The 18673-nt window shown below is 37.3% G+C and overlaps 1 protein-coding gene across 3 annotated transcripts in view; it reads left to right on the forward strand.

Moving 5' to 3' along the window:
- Positions 1-18673, forward strand: part of LOC137185077 (trem-like transcript 4 protein) — a 53671-nt gene that overhangs the window by 23300 nt on the left and 11698 nt on the right. Inside the window, exons 1-2 of one of the 3 annotated variants that reach the window (XR_010928746.1) lie at positions 1659-2543; positions 3340-3543. The exons of the other annotated variants lie outside the window; for them this stretch is intronic. The gene's annotated coding sequence lies outside the window, so the exon portion shown is untranslated. Of the gene's footprint in view, positions 1-1658; positions 2544-3339; positions 3544-18673 lie in introns of those variants that run through there. 3 annotated transcript variants of the gene reach the window in all.

Raw genomic sequence — 18673 nt, forward strand, 5'->3', positions numbered from 1 at the left:
AAAAAAAATTTGACTTCACTTGACTTGCTTCACCAAACTTTTAACAAAATGACACTGCAAATCAGTGAAGTGGACCACGCAGTCAAGCACAAGGTAACAGAGCTTTCAGAATTAGGTTTTATTTTCCCAAAATGATTGAACAAATACAAATAAATGAAGGTAACTGTATTAAGCAAGTTGGAGGTCCCTTAAAAAGAGATCAACAAAACATAACTCTACTGAACAAAAAGGCAAAACAAGATTAACCCCCAAAAAACCACTAACACCCACTAATATCTGGCTTTTGTCTTCAGTGGGAAAGGATACAATCAGCATCCATTCCCGGGTCAAATTTATCTGCAGTAGTCACAGGTATTTATTGGCTCCAGCTCCGATCGGCAGTGATGGGAGTATGATACCCGGGTGGACACGCTAATTTTCGTCCTCTTCCAGCTACTCTTTAATCTATTTCTATTTGCATATGGTCTCATCCATATGTTTATGTAGTATTAGCATGCTAGGCTAACAGTCCGTCAGCTGTGTGACTTTATATTCACACAAAAACACTGTAAACACACCCGTCACCTGCCCAGCATGGTGCAGTTAAACCAGAGACACTGCAGCTACACCTTGTTTTTATACAATCTATGGGCGCAGTACGGCACGGCTATGCTAATGATGCTAACTAGCTGCTAGCCATGACGTCGAACATGTCTACCAGCAATGGGAAAGGAGTCAATAGCCTATTTTTAGTAGGTTTACCTGCATTTAAAAACCTACATATATGTGCTAATTTTGGTGTAGAAAGGGTATAACAGACCTAACAGAAGGAGACATGAGGGAAACATATATACTGTCTGATCAAACCAATATTCACACAGGGGAAGACAACATAGACAACTAGAAAATGCAATTTCTGTAGAAATTGCGTGTGATTGCTGAAAGCGAATTTAGATTGCATAACCGGAAGCTGAAGAGTATTGAAAAATCTAGCAAGATTAAAATCAGCAATGGATGGAATTGAACCTACACCCTCATGTTTGTCAGACAGACATGCTATGCACTGAGCTAACATGTCACACAGATTTGTCAGGCCAGATTGTGGTATTTAGACTGTCAATTGCATGAAATTGACAAAAAAAAGCAGTTCAGCTCAGCTCATTCAGCAGATTGACATCACCTGGACTCCTTCATCCTTCAACTCTACTGAGTTCTTCCCTAAAGGGGACTCAAACTCACAAACTTTGGATCTAAAAAGGGTTAAGAGGTGTCATGAACTTAAACCACTGGACTACTCAGACTGAATCTGTAGGATTGGAAAAGATGTATTTAACAAGCATATCAAGCCACACTTTAGGTAATAATGTTAAAGTAAGCTAGAGAGGAATTGACTTGTGGTACATGATAGAGATGGAAAGCAACTTTGTGAGCAGGTATTGAACACACAACCTTGTCATCTAAGGTGAAGCTGATCAGAAAATAGTGTTCTAAACCACTGAGCCAACAGACATTCACAAAAATGAGAGGAAAAAATCTCCATTTTGATGAGGAAAATGTATTTGTCTTAAACTAGAGCTTGAAGCCCAGAGATTTGTACATCATTAGTGAAAGCAAGACTAGTTTAACATGAATGAATGATATGTGTAAAAAGTGTTTGAAGGAAGAGAGAATTAAGTTAAAGAAACCAGAGTGAGAGGAGACACACATCCTGCAGACTGTATTGCAGTCAATGAGAACATGACAGGGACTCTCTATCAATTAAGGTTCAGATCTCAAAAACTGTAAGTCCTATGTGAAATGTATTTACATTGTGAGAGAGAGGAGGCTTGTGGCAACATACTGAGGCAAGATATGTGCTTGAGGAGTTAAAATTGTGGGAGTGACAGCAGTTTAGAAAAAGATTTCTGGTCTAAAATTATCTGTGCTCTCCACTGTGCCTGATCACATGACACACTGGTGAGACCTGAAAAAGTCTGAAAAACCCCTGACTTTGGGCTTAAATTGCTGAAAAACCACAAAAGATATCACTAAACAATCTGATAACTTTGAAAGTTCAAGGTTTTGTGAACATTTTACAGTTTGAATGGCATCTGTATGATAAGGGACTTCCGAGCAGTTGAGTGTCAAAGTGACCAAGGTTCCAACTCAGTTGGACGGTTCGTCCCATATACTGCCATTATAAATTTTAATGTTTTAAAAAATTATATAAAATCGCTGACACATGTTACATTTCAGAAAAATACAAGCACACATCTGCTGAATGAGCTGCACAGATTGATGTTTGAATGGTTTTTATAGCACAAATTATGCAGCAGTTGAAACGCAGCAAAAAACGTACGGAAGATGGAATAAGAATAAAGAGTGAGAAGAACAATGTGTGATTGTTTCCAGCAATCACACAATAAGTAAAACTCAGCACAATAAGTAAAACTCAGCAAAGAAACCCTGATCCCCCCAAGCTGTCAGAGCTCTTGGTATGGTCCTTGGCTTGGGCCTCTCCATATAACCAGGCTCCACCTGCAGCCACAACTTTTGCCAGACCAGGAAGAGACCTCCACAGTCAGGTAACTCTTAGGGAAAGAGAAATGAATTAAACTTAAACAAACTAGTAATATTACAAAACTAGAAAACAGTGTGGTGTCACAGATGCTAATAAATAAATTCTAAACCAAACTCTGTAAACTAAATGACTTTAGGTGAAATTAATTAACTCCTGCTCACCTTTTCTTGTGCAGTTCTGGCTCACAGGTAGACATAAAAATATTTGGGAAAGCAACACACTCATAAATAATTTATTTCAGCAAAGGAATATCAACATTTCAGCAAACTCCTAAAAAGAAAACTATAGTGATTGTGGTGGCATTAGCTCACAGAACATCTGATGTGGTACATATTTAATTTCTTATTCACTGGACTATTTGAATATTCTTGTCACCGGTGGAGTCACAGTCCTGGTCACGAGACACATGAGAACTGTTATCAAACTAGACTTTACATTTCATATCCCTTCTTTTAATCCCTGCACTTATCACTTTATCACTTTTATATATTTCATCAAACTGGACTTGTGCGTTGTATTCAACCGTCGCTGTTACATAATTTAGCCGTATTGTAGTCAAGAGTGGATTGAATGGGTGAACAGTTGGATGGTGGAGGATGTTTTCTTTACCAAAGGAAATATGAAAACAAAATCTTGTCGGTCTCATTATAATCTCTAAGATTCACTGGTGACGTCTTCAAATGTCTTGTTTTGTTCAATCAACAGTCCAAAATACAAAGAAATTCATTTTGCTCAACATAATGACCAAAACAATTTTATTGTAGTTTGAATCATTGCATCTCTAAAACCTTGAATGGCAGATAGACTCGGACCATGCAGTGGAAAGAGAGACTGATGGTGAGGGAAGGAAAGCAGAGCTGTGTGTTTGTTTGTTTGGAGGAGGGAGTCCATCAAATACAGAAGTGAGAAGTTTCTGGTTTGCCAGTGAAGAAGAGAGGCAGAATGAAACCATCAGAGCCTCAACATGAAAGTCTGCCACGCTTTGATCTGCTTCTTCTTCCTAAGTGAGTATGTTCACTGTCTGTTTCTCTTTATTTATTTAGAGTTGGTGAGTTTTTCCAAAAGTTTCTGCGGTTAAATACAATTATCAGAGTAGGTAATTACCAGTACTTGTTACTCCCTCAAGATAACCTCAGTAATAACATTTAAGGGTTTACTCACCATGAGGATTTTCAGTTTCTTTCAGCTGACTTAGATAAAACTTAGCAGCAAGTATGTTTTGTTCCATCCAGTTTGTTTCTGTTTGGTTTCTTTTATATTTGGAAATGTGAAAAAAATTCAAATGTATCTACAATCAACTCTTGCTCTACTGTGTTTGTTTGTACAAAATACAATTATAGAATAAAAATTGAGATTAGTGAAGAATAGGGATTATTCCTTTGTGTATTGAAACAGGATTTGTTTGATGAAACTGATTGTGCATTGCTGGAGTCTTTATTTTGATGAAGCAAATCAAATCTTGAATTAAGCAATAATATGGTGTTCTATCATAGGCAGAGCTGACAGTCACACTGAGCCTGATAGCATCCTGCTACATAACACAAGAGCTAAACTTTTATCAGTTTTAAATGATTGCAGTTTTGTTTCTTTAAAGTTCATCAAAGGTTTTGTTTGGTTTTCATGATGTAATGACCTAATTTGGCCACATGATGGCGATGTCTGAAACACTTGCTGAATCTAAACCAAACCTGTGATCATTGCTCACTGATCATGCAGTTGTGCACACAGATAGAGCAACAGACACACATAGACAAACATATACACTGTACATACTCGAGGACTATATGCATGCATGCACACACACACCTATAAACATTATGCATATATAAATGTATTGCCATGGATTAGAGAACATACAAATGTGCACACAATACACTTAGGCAACACATGTAAAATTATTGTAATGTGATGTAAATATTGTAATTTTTGTATGATCATGTCACTTGTATGAGAATGTCACCATTTATTATATGCTCAACATACTTTTGGTATGATATACTTTACATACTCTACATACTCTCACATACTCTTTATGTTATGACGTAAGACTCAAATGTCTCATTTTGTCCGACCAACAGTTCAAAACCCCAAAATATTCAGTTTCCTGTTTACATATGACAAAGAAAAGCAGCAAATCTTCACAATTAAGAAGATGGAAATGATGAATGTTCTGCATTTTTGCTAGAAAAAATTACCTAAACGATGAATTGATTGTTAAATTAGTTGCTGTCACTAAAAGAAAAGGTGATTTTGGTTTTAGTTTTCCACCCATCTCAGTCACCTCCCTCACATGAACCTCTCCTGTTTTATCAGTCAGTTTGTGACTCAACTGTCCAGTAATGTGAACACTTCACACTGAGGTCTGAACATCCTGAGAGGAAGTCAGACATTACACCTCTTAAGTACTGAACGTGCGGTCCGCAGAGAAACAGCAGCAGCATTGTTTGTTCAAATGACAGTAAGTTCATGTTCAGAAGTAAAAGCAAAAGTTACTGTTATTGTATATTCATCGCTCTGACTCATTTTAGTCAGAATTACTTTCTTTTATCTCTTTCTAACATGAAAAGAGTTGTTTTCATTTCCTAAACTTAATCGGACATTTAATTAAAGAGGTGGCAAATCAGAAGACACTAATGAGTCTTGTAGTCTTGTGGAGGACAAGAACAATGACCTATTTATTCATTTAGGTATAAGAATATAAAATAGTAGTAGTCGAATAATCGGTTCAGCAATTTTTAAATTAAAAATGGCAAAAATCCACAGGCTGATATACCAAAGTCAGGGAAGTTAAGTTCAGTTACAACATGTTCACTCATTGGCATGATTAGTAAAATGTTGTAAATGTAAAATTGCTTAATAACTCTTACATAAAGAACCTTTAAACCTGCATTAACTAATTTTTTTGGCCACTTGGGGGCGGGGCAGCAGAAACAAGTAGTGAACACAACTCTGACATATCATCACCTTTTAAGTTGATATGTTGAACTTGTTAGCAAACAGTTGCTCATTTCCATATCCAGCAGTTACAGAGTGACATTATTATTCATCTGGAGATGTGTTTCTGTCCACCTGGTGAATGTAAGTCCAATATTCACTCTCTTTTAGCTCTGTTTTGATTCTCTACCAACTCCTGAGGGAAATATCTGTCTCTTTAGCTGCTAAATGGTCCCCTATGTTCACCAGCTAGTCTACAGCTCTCTCTGGGGTTTTAGCTACACCCATTACATAATAATGATGATCAAGTTTAGATGTACATTTGCAGTTGTATGACTTAGTTGGTGCAACGCCCTTTGACAATGTCGCTTCAGACTGACATTAGTAATGGGAGTGCCCATGCAGAGGGCTCAGGCAAAACTTTGTAATGTGAACACAGTATTTCTACTATTTAATTCACAATGTATAACAATAATTTCTAATTCAGCTTTAAAGTAACATTTTAAGAGGAAGTTATTGGAAACAGTCTTGGTGTATTCTGCAGTTAGAGATGTTATTTAAATGCTCCTAAAATATTTTCTTTCTTTTGGACATTTGGAGAATGTTTTACATGCTTTGTTTATCTCAGGTCTCAACTCCTGCAACTCCTGTTATGTGGAAGTCGGTCAGTCTTCTCAGTCTCACCTGCAGTTGGTTCAAAATGCAGCAGTGAGACTCCTCACTGGTACTGACAGAGACCACATCTCCCTGATACTGGCCTCCCTCCACTGGTTACCAGTGAATAACAGAATAGATTTTAAGATTCTTTAAGATTAAAAGGAAACATTTTATTCTTTTTTTGGTTTTCTGTTATTTATATACTGTTATGATGTCAGATATCTATCTTAAACGTGGTTAAAGTTCCAAAATGTAAAGTTAATATATGTAGAAATGCTCCAACCTGCTCTGAACTCTTTATTTGCAATGTTTTCTACTGGGCTCATCAGGAGGGGGTTCCTAAAGAGACAGGAGCTAAAATGGCCTGTTTCAGACAAAGTTTGAACTGAGAGGCTGCATAAAGAGCTGGTATAAGATAAATAAGGAGTTTCTTGAATTGTAAATCTTGCAAAGATATTACAATAGAGCCAGAATATAAATATAGACCTGGAAATGTACATAATATGTCCCCTTTAAAGCTATGAATGGTTTGGCACCAGCCTACATTTCTGATAGAGCCCTCAGACCCTCTGATCAGTTACTCCACGTTCTTAGTCAAGATCCAAAGGTGACGCAGCTTTTTCCCTGAACAGTTTGATCTTCACTGTCAGATCTTCCCCCATCAATCACCACTTTTAAATCCACCAATTTAAATGCCTTTGTTTACCCTTAATTTTTAATATAGTGATGAAATTGTTTTAATTATGTCTGGTAGTTATTTATCTATTTATTTTGCTTTTCATTAACTGCAACTTAAATTTCTCTGTAAATCACTTTGGTCATCAACAACTTTTTGTTTTTGAGTGTTCTTTGTAAATAAATTTGACTTGCTTCACCAAACTTTTAACATAATGACACAAATCAGTGCAGAATAACAACAATCATAACAATAACAATAACAGCAGCAATAGCCGGGGAAGGATACCAACAGGACTGCAAAGGACCGCGAAGGCTCAACCTGCAACCTAGGGAGATGAGAAAGCACAAAAAACACTCCGGGGAAGAGGCCAAGTTAGTTACATGCATTGATGGTACATGAATGCATACAGATGGAGAGAGGAGCTCAGTGCATCATTGGAAGTCCCCGGCAGTCTAGACCTATAGCAGCATAACTAAGGGCTGATCCAAGGTGAGCCGGGTGAGCCCTAAGTATAAGCTTTATCAAAAAGGAAAGTTTTAAGCCTACTCTTGAACATAGAGAGGGTGTCTGCCCCCCGGACCAAATCTGGAAGATGGTTCCACAGGAGAGGAGCCTGATAGCTGAAGGCTTTGCCTCCCATTCTACTTTTAAAGACTGTAGGAACCACCAGTAAGCCTGCATTCTGGGAGCGCAGTGTTCTAGTGGGATAATATGGTACTATGAGCTCTTCAAGATATGATGGTACCTGACCATTAAAAGCTTTGTAAGTTAGGAGAAAGATTTTAAATTCTATTCTAGATTTTATAGGAAGCCAATGTAGCAAAGCTAAAATGGGAGAAATATGATCTCTTTTTCTAGTTTTTGTTAGTACACAAGCAGCTGCATTGTGGACCAGCTGGAGAGTCTTTAGAGACTTGTTAGGGCAGCCTGATAATATGGAATTGCAATAACCCAGCCTAGAAGTAACAAATGCGTGGACTAGTTTTTCTGCATCTTTTTGGGACAGGATGTGCCTGATTTTTGCAATATTACATAAGTGAAAAAAGGCAGTCCTTGAAATTTGATTTATGTGGGAGTTAAAGGACATGTCCTGATCAAAGATAACTCCCAGATTCCTTATGGTGGTGCTGGAGGCCAGGGTAATGCCATCCAGAGTGGCTATATCATTAGATAATGTGTTTCTAAGGTGTTTAGGGCCAAGGACAATAACTTCAGTTTTATCTGAGTTTAGTAGTAGAAAATGGGAGGTCATCCCGGTCTTTATGTCCTTAAGGCATGGTTGGAGTTTGTTTAACTGATTGGTTTCATCGGGCTTCATTGATAAATATAATTGGGTATCATCTGCATAACAATGAAACTTTATGAAGTGTTTCCTAATAATATTACCTAAAGGAAGCATACACAAGGTCAATAGTATTGGTCCAAGCACAGAACTTTGTGGAACTCCGTGTCTAACTTTTGCCTTCATGGAGGATTCATCATTAACATGTACAAACTGAAATAGGTCTGATAAATAGGACTTAAACCAGTTTAATGCATATCCTTTAATGCCAATTAAATGTTCTAGTCTCTGCAAAAGGATTTGATGGTCAATTGTGTCGAATGCAGTACTAAGATCTAACAGGACAAGTATGGAGAGAAATCTCTTGTCCGATGCAGTTAGGAGGTCGTTTGTGACTTTCACCAGTGCTGTGTCTGTGCTATGATGCGCTTTATGTGAAACTGCACAACTCTTGCGTACCTGTTCTTGTGAGGTGCTGACTCGCAAGTAGACATAAAAAGATATGAGAAAGCAGCACACTCATAACAAATGAAGGATCAATGTTTCTGCAAACTGCATCAGAGTTATGAGTTTGTTGTTTTCCCATTTTTTAAATATTAAACCTTGTAGGGCTGCGACTAACAATTTCATTAATAGCTGATTCTGATTATTTTCTCATTTTGTCCATAAAATGTAGAAAATATCCCATGGTGATATATTAAAATGTCTTGCTTTATCCAATCAACAGTCCAAAATCCAAAGAAATTGAGTTTACTACCATGTGTGACACTAAAAAGCATCAAATCCTCACATTTGATAAGCTGCAACAAGCACATTTGTCTTTCTGCTTAAAAAAATGACTAAAATTATCATTTGAGTATGAAAATTGCACTAGTTGCACTAATCGTGGCAGCTCTAAAACCTTGCATGTATTTGCTGGTAAAAACAGACCTGCAGTAGAAAAAGAGACCGATAGTGAGGGGAGGAGAGCAGAGTTGTGTGTGTGTGTGTGTGTGTGTATGTTTGGAGGAGGGACTCCATCATTTAGAGTGAGGAGTTCCTGGTTTGCCAATGAAGAAGGAAGAGAGGTCAAATTAAACCATCAAAGCCTCAACATGAAAGTTTGTCACACTTTGATCTGCTTCTTCTTCCTCGGTGAGTACATTCACTTTCTATTTCTGTGTTTCTCTTTATTACGTTATATTCATCATTTATTTGGAGTTTCATGATGACCAGAGTCACTTTAAAATGTCATTACCAGTCCTTGTTACTTCCTCAAAATAATCTCTCTCTGGTTTTGTTCAGTTCAGTTGACAGTCTGTAACTGTCCTTCATTACAGCAACAGTAGAGAGTAGACAGGAAACAAGGGGGAGAGAGAGATGAGGAGGTGACATGCTGCTGAATTGAACCGCGGACTTTGTGGTCATGTAGCATGCGTCTTAGCCAGTGAGCTACCAGAGTACACCCAGAAATGATCCTTTTTTTAAAATGTTCACAATTACCTAAAATCAACTCTTGTTTGAACTGTGTTTGTTTTATACAAAACACAATTCAGTTTCTTTTTGTTGTATTTTTTTAACATACTCATAACAAAATGTGTGTTCTGTTGCTTCAGCCTGATTGTTTTAGCTTAACTGCATTTCCAACTACCTTCCTTTTACATTTTGCAAAATAAATATTACTTCTTACAGAGGACCAGAGAAACATGAGTAGCAGCCAAAGTAAATCAGCATATCAAGACCACAAAGTGTGTGAATACGTTTTTTGTCCATTTGATGGTAGTTGAACCTTTTTGTTCCCCTCCTTGGAGCTGTGAAAAAAATTTCAACTGGTAAATAGTCTTGTCATGTGACAAAAAACGTGGTTGTTAAACAGAAAAACAATTTACCAATGAAGGCCCCTTACCTTCATTCTCATGCCAGAAATTTCAGTGTTATTTTTGATTCGGCTCTAAAACTTGATAAACAAATTAATTCTGTTGTCAAAGGTTGTTATTTCCACCTACGAAACATTGCCAAATTGAAACCACTCCTCTCATTCAACGTCTTGAAGATTGTCACAACCACTCTGATTTTCTCCCGTCTGGACTACTGCAATGCCCTTTATTTGGGTGTTAGCCAGTCATCCCTGTCTCGCTTACAACTAGTGCAGAATGCTGCTGCCCGGCTAATAACTGGCACAAGGAAGAGAGACAGCATCACACCTATACTGGCCTCCCTGCATTGGTTACCAGTCAAGTATAGGACTTAGTTCAAGGTACTTTTATTTGTTTTTAAGGCCCTACATGGCCTGACGCCCCAGTACATCTCGGAGCTCATCTGCCCCCTTCACAACACCAGATCTCTTAGATCCTCTGGCCAACTGTTGCTCGCTGTCCCTCGATCGCGGCTGAGGGGTAAGGGTGACCGTGCATTTGCTGTAGCTGCCCCAAAACTTTGGAACAGCTTACCTCTTGGAATTAAGTGTTCCCCTTCCCTTGACACTTTAAGGCCAAACTAAAGACTCACTTTGACTGTCGTTAAAACCCAGTGTTCCACTATTATTTGTTTTCTATTTGTTCTTGATTCTTGTTTGCTGTTACCCTGTTGCGTTGTTTTAATTTATTCTTGATATCTTATTGTACAGCACTTTGGTCAACTGTGGTTGTTTTTAAATGTGCTTTATAAATAAATTTGATTTGATTTGATAATGTGGGAGGCAAACCTTTAGTTAATGGCTAAAATTTAATATTGTTGATCCTATGTGGGTATTGATTTATTTCGTTTCTTAATTGGAAGTTGTTACAATAAGGAGATAAACAGTTATGTTCAGTGGTTCATGTGTATTTTAACCCTGACAGAAGGGGTCAACTTGAAACTATGAAAAAGCAAAAGAAATAATTATATTAATTTATCCCTTAAATGCACCAATGAAGCAGGCAAGAAGAAGACTGCAAGCTAAACATGGATGTAAACAAACGTAGCTTTTTAAAAATCTGCTTTGCAAATGTTTCATGAGGAAGGAAATGTATTTTACATGTGTGTTAGACTTCAAGGATACATACAATGTGTTTTTATTAAGTAACACTCAATGTAAACATAAACTTTTAGTTTAACAGGTAAATGTCCACAAGATATCAGATATTCTCAAACAAAAATTCAAGGAAACAAATCAAGCAAGTGAATTTGCTTTGAACAGTTTTTACATCCATCTGCCCTTGTGGAGTCATTGATGTTGGGAAAACAACCGCATCAATTTGAGAATTTGGGAGTAATTAAAGTAGATCGATATCAGATTAAAGTACAACTGAAATTAAATTGCATCATGCTACAACATAAACATCTGCTCTGTAAATTTCTCTTTTGAGAAAAAAATCTGAAACCAAAAAGGGAGAAATTTATAATTTAAATTTTTTGATTTCATGATGATAAACTAACAAACTGTATTGTAAAAGCTGTTTGTGGGAATGTTTTATGTAGATCAGTCCCTCTTTTGCTGAAATAGAAGGAAACAGTGATTATACAGGCAAGGCAAGTTTATTTGTACAGCACATTTTAACAATAAGACAATTCAAAATGCTTTACATGAAATATAAAAGGCAAAAGACAAAATGTAAAAGAAACACAAAACTTCATAAAAAGACACCGGAGTAATAAAAGACAGTAGCTAAAAGAAAACAAATTAATGACAAAGATGTAATTTAAAACATTCAAATGGAATCAAATCAAATCATTGGAAATATGTGACAATTTTTGTTGCATCCATCGAGTCCTTCCTGACAGACATCAAATCAAGTAAAATCACAGACTGGTTGAACTGGGCAGCTCCCAGCATGACTCTGTGGATCAGTGTAAATGTGAATTATTGACTATTGATTTTTTTTTAAACAGCACTGCAGGATGGAAACATTGGTCTCATCAATGCAGAAATCCCCATTTTTACAAGAACTGAAGGACAAAGTATCACAGTTAAATGTCCCTTTACCAACACTGGAGGAAGGACGTACTTCTGTAAGGACGAATGTGAAGAAGACATTCTTGAAATGTATGATGTCAGAGCTCAAAGAGGCAGATACATCATGGAATATAAAAACACACGTGCAGGAAGTTGTCTGCATGTGACCATCACACAGCTGACCAAATCTGACTCAGGCCATTACAGATGTGGTTTGGATGTACGTGCAGCAATAGATCCATACGGGGAGTTTAAGATCATCGTCACAGATGGTGAGTTTCTACTGAAAGTCATGAAAATGTTTCTTCATGTTTCTGGAGGTCAGAGGAAAAGTTTTCACATTTTTCTGACAGCAGCTGATATTTTAATAACCTGATATTTGGTCTAACAAATCACTGGGAAGATTGATACAGTAAGTGTACATTTACTGCATCAGTATTTTTATTAATAAAAATAATAAACTGACTATTTCATTTAAATTTTTTAAGCAGCAGATCAGCTAAAGGACCATTTTATTTTTCTTATCAGGATTTCTTTTGTATCACTGTGTTATTGTTTCTTTTGTGTTGTTAACAGCTCCATCCATTTCAAAACCAAAAGTGACTCTCAGACCTTCTTTAACATCAGTCCAATCAGCCTCCACACCAACAACAACACAGAGTTTCAGAAGAAGCTCCACAACTTCATCATCTTCTGCTAAAACCACCAACCAGTCTGAACAGCAGCAAAATGAGACAACAACAACTGGAGGTTCAGGTACATTTACCTTTGGAACTTTACTTTTAAGGATAACCTCACAGAAACAGAGGACTCTCCTAGATGAGTTATAGGGTTTTTTTTCCATCAGTACACAGATTGTTGGCAAAAATAAAACCCTCCAAAGCTGCTAAACCTCGTGAGTTTCCAACATGTCTAGGCCGGTGTGATGTAAATCTGTCTCTTGTCCCCCTGCACATACCACATTGCCAAGCCTCCACTTCACTCTCTATATCACATTTTTAAATATTCTGGCTTGAAGCAGCCAGACGGAAGTTGAGGGTGTACATACTCTTTAACCAATAACCAACACCTGCCAGCGTATCAGAGAGGAGCATTTTCTGTGACTAGGTACAATGTAATATGTGCAAGTACATGAATTTGTTTGTTTGCATGTATGAAGGTTTATTTATTTTTCATTACAATGTTGTTATAATGTCAGTAGTAAAACTCAGTTGGTAATACTGCAATTATCCAGGTGTTGCTATTAGTTTGGAGTCCATTTATACATGCTGCTGGGTACTACGGTACAAGTCAAAAGTTTGGACACACCCACTCATTCAAAGGTTTTAGGGCTAGGTTCCTCAAAGAAGAGGAGACTTTTGACTGGTATTTTATATGCAATGTAAAACTGAACAACAAGTGTCGGTGTAGACCACAAACCTGTTCTACTGTTCAAACTACAACAGGTGTGCTGCTGTACATGGGTCTGACTCTGCTCCTGTTCTCCGTGGCTGTGCTGATATTCTGCAAGAAAAGAGCCTCTAAACCCAAAGGTGAACATCTGAAACTATTTCTAACAAATAAGCTTTCACATGTGAAACAAATATTCTCATAAACTATGTGCAGTTCGTACTCAGCCGTGTATTGTTTCAAGACAAACTTTTCAAAGGTACAGTTTATTTTCAAGGTGACAACTAGGTAAATGAATGCATAATGATCCAGGCAGAGACAAAACTGACCAAATTATACTCAGGTGGACTTTTATGACACCATAAACCAACCCTTATACCTCTTCTGTCAGCAGGTGTTAAAAAACAGTTAATGTTATGGCAGCTTCAACATTTCTGAATCTTGTTTTGTCTGTTTTCACCAAGATATTCTCCAGACTTCTGTGATGACACAGAGATATGACAACATGATATTAATCTACAGGGTGAAGTTATATTACATGTCATCACTGCTGGTTTCATTTTAGATGAAATATTGTCACAGTTCAAGTGTTTAAAACTATCACACAGATTAACCACAAAGTTAAATACTAAGTTTATAAGATGCAGGTGGATGTAAACAGACAAATTTGTGGGAATTACATGTTTAAACTTGAGTAAAAACTTTGAGTGAAGATTCACATTTCCTGAAACTGTTCGACTTTGTGAGTGACCAGAGACAAAAGGAAAATAGATTTTGAGTCGCTGATAAGTTTGGAGCAGTCCATGTTGGTTATTGTCTAAGTTGGACAGTTTGTGTGTTCATTTACCACAAACTGTCCAACTGCCAAATTCACATAAATAAAGCCAGAAGCAAATTTGATTCATATTTCTGCTGAACACACCTTTAAAGTTTGGGTTAGCAAGCTCTAATTAACGATAAAAGCTATCTTTCCAGCTACTGTTGGTTATGGACTAGTGGCTAAAAGGAGCAAATAACTGAAAAACAATATACAGTTTTCAATTTTCAATCTCCTTTTCATTCATTCATTACATTCAACTCAAACATCAGAATCACACAACAGGAAAGACACAGAACAAAGTGATGACTGTGTCTTTATGTATGAATATTACTACTATTTTTTTTTTTTAACTCATCATCAGTCTAATTTGTAGTAAGTTCATCTTTCTTTAGATGCTCAAACAGGAATGAAGGACTTAAGTGTCTCTTTGACAGATGTTTTAACAGTGTACTTAATCTTCTGAACTGCATGCTTTTCAGAACATCCTGTGGAAATAGAGCATGCTAATGTCACTCAGGTGAGTTTGAGTGAATTTGTGACATCTGAGCATTGTTAGTTTTTGTGAAATTAGCTGATATTAATACAAACCAAACTTCTTCTACTGCAGGCCAAACGAGTGTACAAGGAGACCAGAGAGGACGGCAGACAGAACAGATCTCCTCCTGTGGAAATCTCTTCAATTTACACTGTCGCAATTTACAAGCCAAATGGAGTCAAAACCTCAGATGACTACAGCTTCACCGCTGCCACAGCATCCCGTCCTCTGAACAAAGTAAAAAAAACAAACTGCGGCAGCATTTTAGCTTTGTGGTCAGAAAACAGTAGTGTTAACCATTCCTGCATCAGCATCCACATCATGGTCGGGAAGCACAGGGGAGACTTTGTTTTCTCCTCCAGGGTTGAATTTGGAGTTACAGTAACTTCAGTGTTAATCTTCACTTTACTCAGCAGTTGACAAGCAAGACACAGGGACTTGGCTTGGGTCTTGAGATGCTGTAACATTTTTTTTACTGACAAGCTGTAGCTTTAAGAGAACATTCACAACCTGCTAACTCTGCTCTGCTTCAATCGGCGGCACCCTCCTGCTCTGAGTGCAGCCACACTGTCACACACACACACTAAACACCAGTGGTAACTAAATACATTTACTCAAGTTCTGAACTCATGTACAATTTTGAATTACTTGTACTTAATACTACTCTACTACATTTTTGGAGGAGAAATATTATACTACATTCATTTGACAACTTTAGTTATTACCTTTTAGATTAAAATTTTACATGAAGGGAAATATAATAAGCTTATAAAATAAAACACATCTATAGCCCCAGTGTTGTGGCTTTCTACAGTAATTACCTGGGACTGAGATAATCAGGAAAAGTATCAGTATTTCATGAGCTTTCTGGCTTTTATCATTTTCTATTACTTCTCCAGGCCTGGAAAACACAACATTCAGATCCAGAACCAGGATATTTATGATATTTAGTACTACCTGGTGAGTCTGGGATGCCCTGCCTTATTTTAAGAGGAGAAATCTGGGTTTTCTCTATGAAAATCTGAGCTTCACAACACAGGTTTGTGGAAGTGTGTCATGGCTCGAGCAAAAAAGATTTCTGAGCATCTTAAAACAAGAGTTGCTGGAAAGGGTTACAGAACCATTTCTGAAGAGTTTGGACCACCAGCCAACTGTCAGGCGGATTGTCTAAAAAAACAGCTAGCGGAAATGTTTAGTTGAATTTATTGCTGCAAAAGGGGGTCACGCCAGTTACTGAGAGCAAGATTTCACATACTTTTACCTCAGACAAATATGTAAGATTGGATAATTTTCAATAAATAAATTCATAAGTTTAATGTTTTTCTCTCATTTGGTCAATTGGATTCCCTTTATCTAGTTTTAGGACTTGAAAATCTGATCATGTTTCATATTTATGCAGAAATAGAGAAAATTCTGAAGAGTTCAAAGACTTTCAAGCACCATCGAAAGAAAAGAACATGTAATTTAATTGCAAACTAAAATAAAATCTTTAACTTGCTATTAAGACTAAAACAGTCAATAAGTTATAAACCTTGAGCTGTTTGTTTTCTTCCAGACTGAAGACGACTGGAGTGAACTCGTCTACACTCGGTGCCGCCGCCTCACCCAGCAGCGCCCCCCGTGGTCATGCCGATAATGTTGTCTACTCTGCGCCTCAGATACACACTGACATGGGCACTGATGCCAAAGATGTTTCACAGCCTCTGTACTCAACTGCACCTATAATCAGCTAGCAGTCATACTTTGTTTATTAATAAAGTTAAGAAAGAAAACTCTGTCAGGTCAAATAAAACCAAAACTATCTGCATGAGTAGATTCCAGGAGTCAAAGGTGGTGTTTTAGTTGTTTGGGTGAACTGAAATTATTTTGGTTAAATGAACAGCAGGGTATTTCAGTTATGGTTAAAATGGTTTGGAAAAGGTTTTCAAATGTTGTAAGGCAATACCAAACGGCTGAAACTGCTGGTAAATAAGTAAAAATATATCAGCATGGTTTAACAATGCTAACCGTAAGAACAGATGTTTCTATAAGCTCTTCTGTATATTGCATCTAGTTAGGCTTCGTTCAGACTGACATTAGTACCGGGGGTGCAAAGCAAGTATCGTGAACACAGTGTTTCTAAGGTTTTAGCAATTCAGCTTTAGAGTAACATTGTTTTAAGAGAGTGTGTTAATGAAAACAGTCTTGGGATGTATTCTGCAATTAGAGATGCTATTTAAGTGAGTAAGTCTTCTTGGTTTCACCTGCAGCTGGGTCAAAATGCAGCAGTGAGACTCCTCACTGACTACCAATAAAAGAGACCACATCTCCCTGATACTGGCCTCCCTCTACTGGTGATCAGTGAAATATAAATAGATTTTAAAAATCTTTTATTTGTTTTTTAAAGCTATGCATGGTTTGACACCAGCCTACATCTCCGATGTCCTCAGTTCATATCTATATCCAGACCCCTCAGATCCTCTAATCAGTTACTCCTTTCTTCCCTTATTTTTTTAATATAATGATAAAATTGTATTAATTTTGTCTGTTACAGTTACTCATCTATTTATTTGTTTTAATTATTCAACTGTATTTTACATTTGTCTGTAAAGCACTTTGGTCAACATGTTTTTAAATGTACTCTGTAAATAAATTTGACTTCACTTGACTTGTTTCACCAACCTTTGCAAATCAGTGAAGTGGACCAAGCGCTCAAGCACAAAGAAACACAGGGTTCAAAATTGTGGTTTATTTTCCCAAAAAGATTGAACGAATACAAATAAATGGAGGTAACTGAATTAAGTAAGTTGGAGGTCACTTAAAAAGAGGTCAACAAAACATAACTCTACTGAACAAAAAGGCTAACAAAACAAGATATTAACACAGCTAAAGCCCCTTTCACACTGGACAAAAAACCCACTAACACCCACTAATATCTGGCTTTTGTCTTCAGTGGGAAAAGGTACAATCAGCATCCATTCCCGAGTCAAATGACTCTACAGTAGTCACGGGTATTTATTGGCTCCAGCTGCGATCAGCAGTGATGGAAGCATGATACCTGGGTGGACACACTAATTTTTGCCCCCTTTCTTTCACTTGTCTACCAGCAATGGGAAAGGAGTCAACAGCCTATTCTTAGTAGGTTTACCCACATTTAAAAAACCTACATATATGTGCTAATTTTGGTGTAAAAGGGTATAACAGACCTAACAGAAGGAGACATGAGGGAAACATATATACTGGCTGATCAAACTAATATTCACACAGGGCAAGACAACATAGACAATAATCAAAACTCAACACAAAGAAACCCTGATCCCCCCCCAAGCTTTCAGAGCTCTTGGTATGGTCCTTGGCTTGGGCCTCTCCATATAACCAGGCTCCACCTGCAGCCACAACTTTTGCCAGACCAGGAAGAGACCTTGACAGTCAGGTAAGTCAATGAATTAATATAACTTAAACAAACTAGTAATAGTTAAAAACTATGTAAACTAAATGCGCATGCTTAATTTATAAAACAATGTGGTGTCACGGATGCTAATAAATAAATTCTAAACCAAGGTCTGGAAACTAAATGACTTTAGGTGAAATTGAACAACTCCTGCGCACCTTTTCTTGTGCAGTGCTGGCTCACAGGTAGACATAAAAAGATGTGGGAAAGCAACAAACTCATAAATAATTTATTTCAGCAAATGAAGATCAACGTTTCAGCAAACTGCTTAAAAAAAAACTAAAGTGATCATGGTGGCATTGGCTCACAGAACATCTGATGTGGTACATATTTAATCACTGGACTATTTCAATATTCTTGTCGCCTGTGGAGTCACAGTCCTGGTCACAAGACACATGAGGACTCGGGAAACGCACTCCAAAACACTTGTGTGCCTTCTTTCCAGAAGCTGCTGCTCAACTAAATAGCTGAACTGTACTGTTATCAAACTTGACT

This window comes from Thunnus thynnus, chromosome 6 (genome assembly GCF_963924715.1).
Source record: "Thunnus thynnus chromosome 6, fThuThy2.1, whole genome shotgun sequence".
NCBI lineage: Eukaryota > Metazoa > Chordata > Actinopteri > Scombriformes > Scombridae > Thunnus > Thunnus thynnus.